Source organism: Rana temporaria, chromosome 12 (genome assembly GCF_905171775.1).
Source record: "Rana temporaria chromosome 12, aRanTem1.1, whole genome shotgun sequence".
NCBI lineage: Eukaryota > Metazoa > Chordata > Amphibia > Anura > Ranidae > Rana > Rana temporaria.
Window position 1 is genome coordinate 121,299,986 of NC_053500.1, and position 8,939 is coordinate 121,308,924.

Here is an 8,939-nt window from a genome sequence, read left to right on the forward strand (position 1 = left end):
TCTTTTCTCTCTATGTCGAATAATATTGGACTAATAGAGTTAAGGTTAGGCACATTCGACCGCAACGAAAACGAAAATAAAGCATTTGTTTATGTCGGATTTTTCGGTTTTAATTTTCTGTGCTTTCGTTATCATTTGTTAAAACGATAACGAAAATACCTGAAATTCGGACGAAAATGCATCCGGACGAAAACGAATGCACATGTCTAGTTTTTAGAGTAAAACAAACTGTGCAACTATGACTACAGATAAATAATAACTATTCTATAGGTGTAGGCTGTTTACATGTGTATAGAATAAAGTGCGCAACCAAATAATATAGCTCCCTTAATAAAAAGAAAAGGGGGGATAATGAAAAAAGGTGATGAAAAAAACAATAATAATTTAGCAAAGTACAGCACTGTGTTAGTGGGCCCCCGCACCTTAAAACAGTGACCTGGACTTAGGCGAGTATAACTTGCTTTACCGGGTAAGAACAAAGAAAAAAACCTTGCGGGTCAGATTAGAGTGGGGTAAGAAAAAGGGAGGTAGGAGGGAGAGGTGGGAGGCATGTTTACATTTTACCCGCAATTGGACTTTAAAGCGGAGTTCCACTCAAAAATTTCTGCTCATCAGTCTTCTCTCCCTCTCTGGAGGGACATTTGGCACCTTTCATGGGGGGGGGGGAACGTTTTTGATAGGTACCATTTCCCACTTCCGGGAGACAGGGCTGCGGCCCAGTCTCTTGGAAGTTCGACCCCCCCCCCATTCTTCCTCTACCAGATCAATTAGAAATCGCAGCACGCTTCGCGCATGAGCAGTAGAGAACTGGGTTCCCTTACCAGGAACTGCTGCATTAAGTAGACGTGGCAGGTGGGAGGTTAAGTCCATATTCGGGGATGAGCTTGTAGTTCAGGGGTCTTCAAACTATGGCCCTCTAGTTGTTCAGGAACTACAATTCCCATCATGCCTACTCATGTCTGTGAATGTCAGAGTTTTACAATGCCTCATGGGACGTGTAGTTCCGCAACAGCTGGAGGGTCGTAGTTTGAAGATCCCTGTTGTAGGTGATCCAGTAGAACTACCTTTGCCTGAGTTGTTTGTCTCGATCCTTCAATGAAAATGTAAGGTTCTCTGTTGTCATGAATCATGATTAACTAATGTTCAACTTTCAGAGGTAAGGAGCTCTTACATAAGGGCCGGCACCACCTTTGTAGCAGAGGTCTCCTTGGCAAACTTAGGGGTCTATTTATAAATGTTTTCACACAGCTTTTACGCAAGATTCATACTATTTTCCTAATTGGATTTAATTGGAAAAATACCTGAATCCTGGATGAAAGTTGTGTGGATACATTTACAATTAGACGCCTTAATGTAAACTAGACACCTTCACCATTTGATGGAATTTGTTTGCTTTGAATAGAACCAGTGGTTATAGAGGAAAATAAAACTCAATTGTTTATTTACTAGTTAAATACCATTAGAATAATAGTTAGAGATATTGGGCCAGATTCTCAAAAGAGTTACGACGGTGTATCTCAGGAAACACTGTCGTATCTCTGTTTTTGGCCCCGGGTATCTATGCGAGTGATTCCTAGAATCATTTTCGCATTGATACGGCCTAGATCCGACAGGTGTAAGTCACTTACACCGTCGGATCTTAGATGTAATTTGACGCTGGCCGATTGGTGGCGTTTACGTTCAGTTCTCATTTGACTATGCAAATGAGCCTGATACGCCGATTCCCGAACGAATTTGCGCAGCGTCGTCGTTTATGTCGTTTCCGTAAGGTTACCCCTGCTATATGAGGGGTAACCTTACACCAGTCCGCCGTATGCCATGTTAAGTATGGCGTCGGGTCAGCGTTGTCTTTTTCTGTCGGTTACGTCGTTTTACTAAGTCGTTCGCGAATACGACTTTACATCAATGACGCTCACGTCGGCGTCATTGACGTTTTCCGTTGTGAGCTGGAGCATGCGCACTGGGCTATTTTTCCGCCCGGCGCATGCACAGTTCGATCGGCACGGGGGCGCGCTTAATTTGAATACAAGCCGCCCCCTTTGAATTACGAGGCCATACGCCGGGCCATTTACACTACGCCGCCGCAAATTACGGAGCAAGTGCTTGGAGAATACGGCACTTGCTCCAGTAAGTTGCGGTGGCGTGGTGTAAATGGCTTACACTACGCCGCCGCCGATTCTATGAGAATCTGGCCCATTGCATCTGCAAGTCCGGAATTTAAGCACAATTTTTTTTTTTTTATTAATTTTATGATCAATTCTGCTACTTGGCGTGTTTTGACAATTCACAGTTGGAAACACGTGGAGGTAAGGAAATTAACTGATTAGCTCATCAAATATCCAATGTCTTCAAAACTAAAAACTTAACCTAACATTTACAACTATTTGGGGTCTGTTGTTGATTAATTCAACACACATTTTTTAATTCAATGGTAATTTTATATCAAGAGCTTGCTTTTAACTTGAAACTCATTTTTAAATCATGCATCTCCAAAACAGAATACGTTTTTCTTTCAGCATAATTAATTTGTGAGTCAGTAACAAAAATAAAGACACATCCAAGTAGAACATTAAGTGCAGTATAAATGGGTACGCTGCAGGCTGGCCGATTTGCGGGGGTTCAAGATAGAAGCAAAAGTTGATCAGAATGGCACAACAAGCAAAAGTTAATCAGCAAGAGCTTCTTCTATGAGCCCCCCCTTCAGGTAGCACTGGACCCCCAGGTTAACGCTTGGTTGTAAAACTCATCAACCCTCTGCGTCCGTCAGACACATTATAGAGTGGGTGAACCCACCCGGAACGGGCCGGGGGCAGCACAGATCACCCAAAATGCCCAATTAGACAAAGCCAGCGCAGGGTCCAGGAGTGGTATATCATTAGCAGCGCCACATGTCACCTCTAACGAGGGACCTGAGCAGCGCAAGGTGACATAGCACAGCTAGGTGTGAAGGATGAGGTCTGCTTGAAGCTGCTAGATCGCTGTGGAAAAAGAATTGTTTAGAAGTATATCCCAGACTTGTACGGACAAAAAAGCACCAACAAAACAAAGAGAAAAGGAATTATTTTCTTCTTCTAATGGAGTCTAAAGTCACACTTGAATGTTAAGGCAAAAAGTAAACCACCCCCAAAAAACACACAAACTAATGTCATTAAGCACCAATTAAGAGACCAGTAAATATACATTTTTAAACTCGAGTGTTGGCCTATCATCAGCCTCAAGTATCCCCTCTTGTGACGTGGCACTCAGATTAGCCAGTCAGGTTCTGTTGCGTACATGTGCAAACAATGAGCACACTAACAGGAAGGGTGAGGAATATACACATCGGCGTTTAGCTGCTCCTACAGCATCCAATCAGCATGCCGAGTGTGTTTTTGACCATGCTGTTTTGCTGCTTAAGGCTGCATTCACACCTAATCGCTGCGTTTTGTCCCTCAAATTGCGGCGACAAATTGCGGCGTTTTGTACCGCGATTTGCGGCAACGTTTTGTACAGCGATTTTAACCCCCATTAACCCCCAGGTCCACATCTCCTATGCCGAACGCCGAAGCCGCCTGAAAAAAAGGGTCCGGGACTTGTTTTGAGCTTCAGGCGTTCAGCGTTTGGCGTGGAGATGTGAACCATCTCCATAGAGGGCAATGGCATTTCTCCCCTCCAGCGTATCGAGCGTCGGGCGTAAATACGCCTAGGTGTTAATGGAGACTTAGTGGTCGAGGGTCTAGCTGTGTTGCATAACAAGGGAGTATGGAATATTTAGACAAATAGAATTCAAGATCCTTTGGCCGCTAAAACAGCTTGTATATACACTATAATTGTCAAAAGTATGTGGACACCTGCCTTTACATGCACTTCAACTTTGATGGCGTCTTAGTCCGTAGGGTTTAATACTGAGTTTCCCCACCCTTTGCAGCAATACCAGCTTCAACTCTTCTGGAAAGGCTGTCCACAAGGTGTAGGAGTGTGTCTATGGGAATGTTTGACCATTCTTCCAGAAGCACATTTGTGAGGATAGTAACTAATGTGGACGAGAAAGCCTGGCTTGCAGTCTCCACTCTAATTCACCCTAAAGGTGTTCTATCAGGTTGAGGTCAGGACTCTGTGTAGGCCACACAAGTTCCTCTGCCCCAAACTTGCTCATCCATTTCTATATGGACCTTGCTGTGTGCACTGGTGCTCAGTCATGTTGGAACAGGAAAAAGCCATCCCCAAACTGTATCCACAAAGTTGGGAGCATGAAATTGTCCAAAATGTCTTGGTATGCTGATACCTCAAGAGTTCCCTTCACTGGAAATATGGGACCAAGCCCAACCCCTGAAAAACAAACCCACACCCTAATCCTCTCTCCACCAAATGATTTGGACCAAAGCAAGGTCCATAAAGACATGGAAGAGCAAGTTTGGGGTGGAAGAAATTGACTGGCCTGCACAGAGTCCTGACTTCAACCCAATTGAACACCTTTGGGATAAATTAGAGTGGAAACTGCAGGCCAGGCCTTCTATCCAACATCAGTACCTGACCTCACAAATGCGCTTCTGGAAGAATGGTCAAACATTCCCATAGACACACTCCTAAACCTTGTGGACGGCCTTCCCAGAAGTGTTGAAGTGTTGAAGCTGTTATAGCTGCAAAGGGAGTCTTAGGACCACTGCAACTGTTGTCATCTCCCAGTAGTGTGCGGGCCACTTCAAGTTTATATTCCTTTGGAGCCAAAACGGTTGGGCACCTGCATGAGGAAGCCGGGCTAGATCTTACCTGTCACTTGCCTGGAGTGGCAGCATCTCTTTCATTATTCCACCCTCACAAAGCCTCTCTTTTGTACATCAGACTCCCTTAGATCCTGCTATATACAGTTATATATATGCCCTCGAGGCCGCAGACGAGGGAGAATCCTGTCTCCTGGTTCTGCTGGACCTAAGCGCAGCCTTTGACACAGTAGACCACAAAATGTTACTGATGCGACTGGCCGAGGTAGCCAGAATCGCAGAAGGTGATTTACCATGGTTTTCCTCCTTTCTTGAAAACCGATCACAAACAGTGAAACTGGGATCTTTCACGTCGGAAAAACGCACAGTGCCATGTGGAGTCCCCCAAGGATCCCCCCTGTCACCGGTACTGTTCAACATCTATCTTCGCCCTCTCTTTGATATTATCAGTAGCCAAGAACTACTTTATCACTCTTATGCAGACGATACGCAATTGTATTTCCGCATCTGCAACAAAAAGGATCATCATCTCAGTTTAGAGAAATGTCTCTCTTCGATAGAAAACTGGATGACTAAGAGTTATCTTAAACTCAACAGTTCCAAAACAGAACTTCTTATGTTTCACGCCAGCCGAAAGAGTCAACTGGCAACAACCTGGACACCGCCGCCCATTCTGGGCCAAAGCATCACCCCTAGCTCCAAAGTCAAAAGTCTAGGAGTCATTTTTGACACCTTCATGACAATGGACGCACAAATAGGGTCAGTAGTCAGCGGATCTGTTATGTATCACGTACCTGGTAGCCAGAGCCCGATGGTAGGAGAAGGCCTCTCTTACAGCTCCGGCTCGTGAGCTGCCGGATTGGGAACAGCAGACTCAGGAGCCTGGCGGGGTAGGAGTGCCGGCGTGCTGGGTAGGTGAAGCAGGTGCTGACTTCCTCTGGACGGGTAGGCTGGAAGGTGATTGGATCACTGATAGCAGACGGAAGCGGAGTCAGGTAAGCCGGGTCACAACAGATGGTTCAGGTAATCAGGTGCAGCAGGCAGAAGAGTAACCAGGGTACAAGCAGGAGGGTCTGGCAATGGTAGGTCAATCAGAAGAGGTGGTCAATGGAAGCCGAGGTCAGGATCGGAGAGGTATGGATGGTCAAGCAAGCCGGGTCAAAGTTCAATCAGAGGTTCAAATCAGGTAAGCAGGTTCTCAGGTTCAAGTTCAATCAGGGACTGCAGATCAGACAGCAACTTGCAGGAAGCAAGGACTGAGCTTTTAAAGGCGTTTTGGCGCCAAGGAGGGTTCACGTGCACGCGCGCGCTCCCGCTGCGCACGTGCGCGCGCGCGCGCCGCTGACGCACGCGCGCGCGCCGCTGACGCACGCGCGCGTCCCGCTGATGCACGCCGCTGTCTCAGCCCAATGCTGGGCTGACGATTTTGGAAGGTGAGTCCCTGACATTGCCCCCCCCCAAGGGGCAACCTCCGGATGCCCAGTCGGGCCATTTTGTCAGGGTGAGCGAGGAAAAATGCACGTATTAGTCTTTTGGCATGGATATTACCTTCGGGTTCCCAGGAATTGTCTTCTGGTCCATAACCTTTCCACTTGATCAGGAATTGGTTTTGTCCTTGTCTTTTCCTACAATCCAGGATAGTTTCTACCACGAATTCCTCGTTGCCATCGACATGGATCGGTTCGGGAGGTTTGGACCCCCTATTAGGAAAAGGATCTGGAACTGCGGGTTTTAACAAAGAGACATGGAACACAGGATGCACTTTAAGAGAATCAGATAATGATAGTTCATATGAAACTGTATTGATCTTTCTTTTGACCGGAAAGGGTCCTAAAAATTTTGGTCCCAATTTCTTGGATGGACAGGCTAGTCTAAGATTGTTCGTAGAAAGCCATACCTGGTCTCCCGGTCTCAGATCTAGCTCACCTCTCCTTTTCCTGTCAAAGAACCTCTTACTGTCAGCCTGGGCCTTGGTCACCGTCTCCCGTAACAGTTGGTTATTGCGGTTGAGGAACTCCATAGTGCTCTGTACAGCCGGAACTGAGGACTCTGAAAGAAAGTCTGGTAAAAAGGTTAAGTTGAAACCATAGTTGGCAAAAAAGGGAGATTGCCCCGTAGCAGAATGACTGGCGTTATTGTACGCAAATTCTGCTAGGGGTAACAGAGACACCCAATCATCTTGGGAGAACGTTGTAAAACACCTGATGTACTGTTCCAAAGTCTGATTGGTTCTTTCAGTTTGCCCATTGGTCTGGGGATGATAGGCCGAGGATAGAGCAAGTTCAATCTGTAGCGTCTTGCAGAGAGCTTTCCAGAACCGAGAGGTGAATTGAACTCCTCTATCTGACACGATGTTGGAAGGCACCCCATGTAGTCTGACGATTTCTTTAATGAATACACGAGCAGTCTCAATGGCAGAAGGTGTATTTTTTAAAGGAAGAAAATGGGCCATTTTGGTCAAACGGTCCACAATCACAAAAATGACAGAACAACCCTCAGAGCAGGGAAGTTCTACAATAAAATCCATGGCGATCATTTTCCATGGTCGATCGGGTACAGGTAGTGGTTTCAGTAGGCCCCAAGCTTGGTTTCGGGGTGTCTTGTTCCGGTTACAGATAGGGCAAGATCGGATATAGGACTTGCAAAAATCCTCCAAGCCGGGCCACCAGAAGGTGCGGCGTACTAGTTCCAGGGTTTTGCGAACCCCAAAATGTCCTGCCAGTGGGTGATCGTGCAGATGTTTTAAAACTTCGACTCGGGTCTTTTCAGGTACAAAAATTTGGCTTCCTTTCCAAAATAATCCATCTCTGGACTCTAGAGAAATATTGGGAGGTTTTGAAGATTCAGATGACGCTCCTCTAAGTAATGATATAAGATCGGCATGTACTAGCAGAAAGCTGTTTTCTGGAAGAATGGTGTCAGGGGTAGAGGTGTCCTTTGGGTTGTCAAACATTCGGGACAGAGCGTCTGGCTTGACATTCTTTGATCCAGGACGGTAGGTGATGTGGAAACAGAAACGGGAGAAGAAGAGAGCCCAGCGGGCCTGTCGAGGTTTCAATCGTTTAGCAGTTCTTAAATATTCCAGGTTTTTATGGTCCGTATAAATTAGTACTGGATGTGCAGCACCTTCCAACAGGTATCTCCACTCTTCTAATGCGGCCTTGATGGCCAATAATTCACGATCACCTACGTCGTAGTTTCTCTCCGCAGGGGAGAGTTTTCGGGAGAAGAAGCCCACCGGGTGTACTAAGTCCTTGTTCCCAAGTCGTTGAGATATAACGGCCCCTACAGCGACTTCAGAAGCATCCACCTCAAGGAGAAAAGGTAGAACCGGGTTGGGGTGACTGAGGATCGGAGCAGAAGTGAAGAGTCCCTTCAAGGTGTCGAAGGCCTTCTGAGCCTCGGAATTCCAGTGGAAACGGAAATTTTGTCTGGTGAGTTGTGTAATGGGAGCCACGATGGAAGAAAAACCTTTAATAAAGCGTCTGTAGAAATTTGCAAATCCTATAAATCTTTGTACCCCCTTTTTATCTAGAGGTACTGGCCAGTCCAGAATGGCAGACACTTTCTTTGGGTCCATCTCGATTCCCGTCGGGGAGATCACCAGACCCAGGAACTGAATGGTGTGTAACTCAAATTCGCATTTTTCTGCCTTTGCGTATAAGCCGTGCAGGCGGAGCCGGTTTAAAACTCTGCAGACATGCTCCCGATGTTTGTCTAACGAGCCAGAGAAAACCAGTATATCATCCAGGTAGACGATGACGAAGATGTCTAAAAAGTCTCTAAACACGTCGTTGACGAAATGCTGAAAGGTAGCAGGAGCGTTGCATAACCCAAAAGGCATGACGAGGTACTCGTAGTGGCCATACCGAGTGCGAAAGGCAGTTTTCCACTCATCACCGTCTCTGATGCGAATTAAATTATAAGCCCCCCTCAGGTCCAGCTTGGTGAAAATGGTGGCGGATCTTAGTTTTTGGAATAATTCAGGTATTAGGGGCAACGGGTATCGGTTTTTAACCGTGATGTTGTTGAGCTCCCGATAGTCGATGCATGGGCGAAGGGTTTGATCCTTCTTGGCAACAAAAAATATTCCAGCACCCGCCGGCGAGGTGGATGGCCGAATGAATCCCTTGTTTAGGTTTTCATCAATGTAAATTTTCAGAGCATCTTGTTCTTTCTCGGATAATGGAAAGATGCGCCCAAAAGGGATCTCAGCCCCAGGAAGCAGTTCTATCGGGC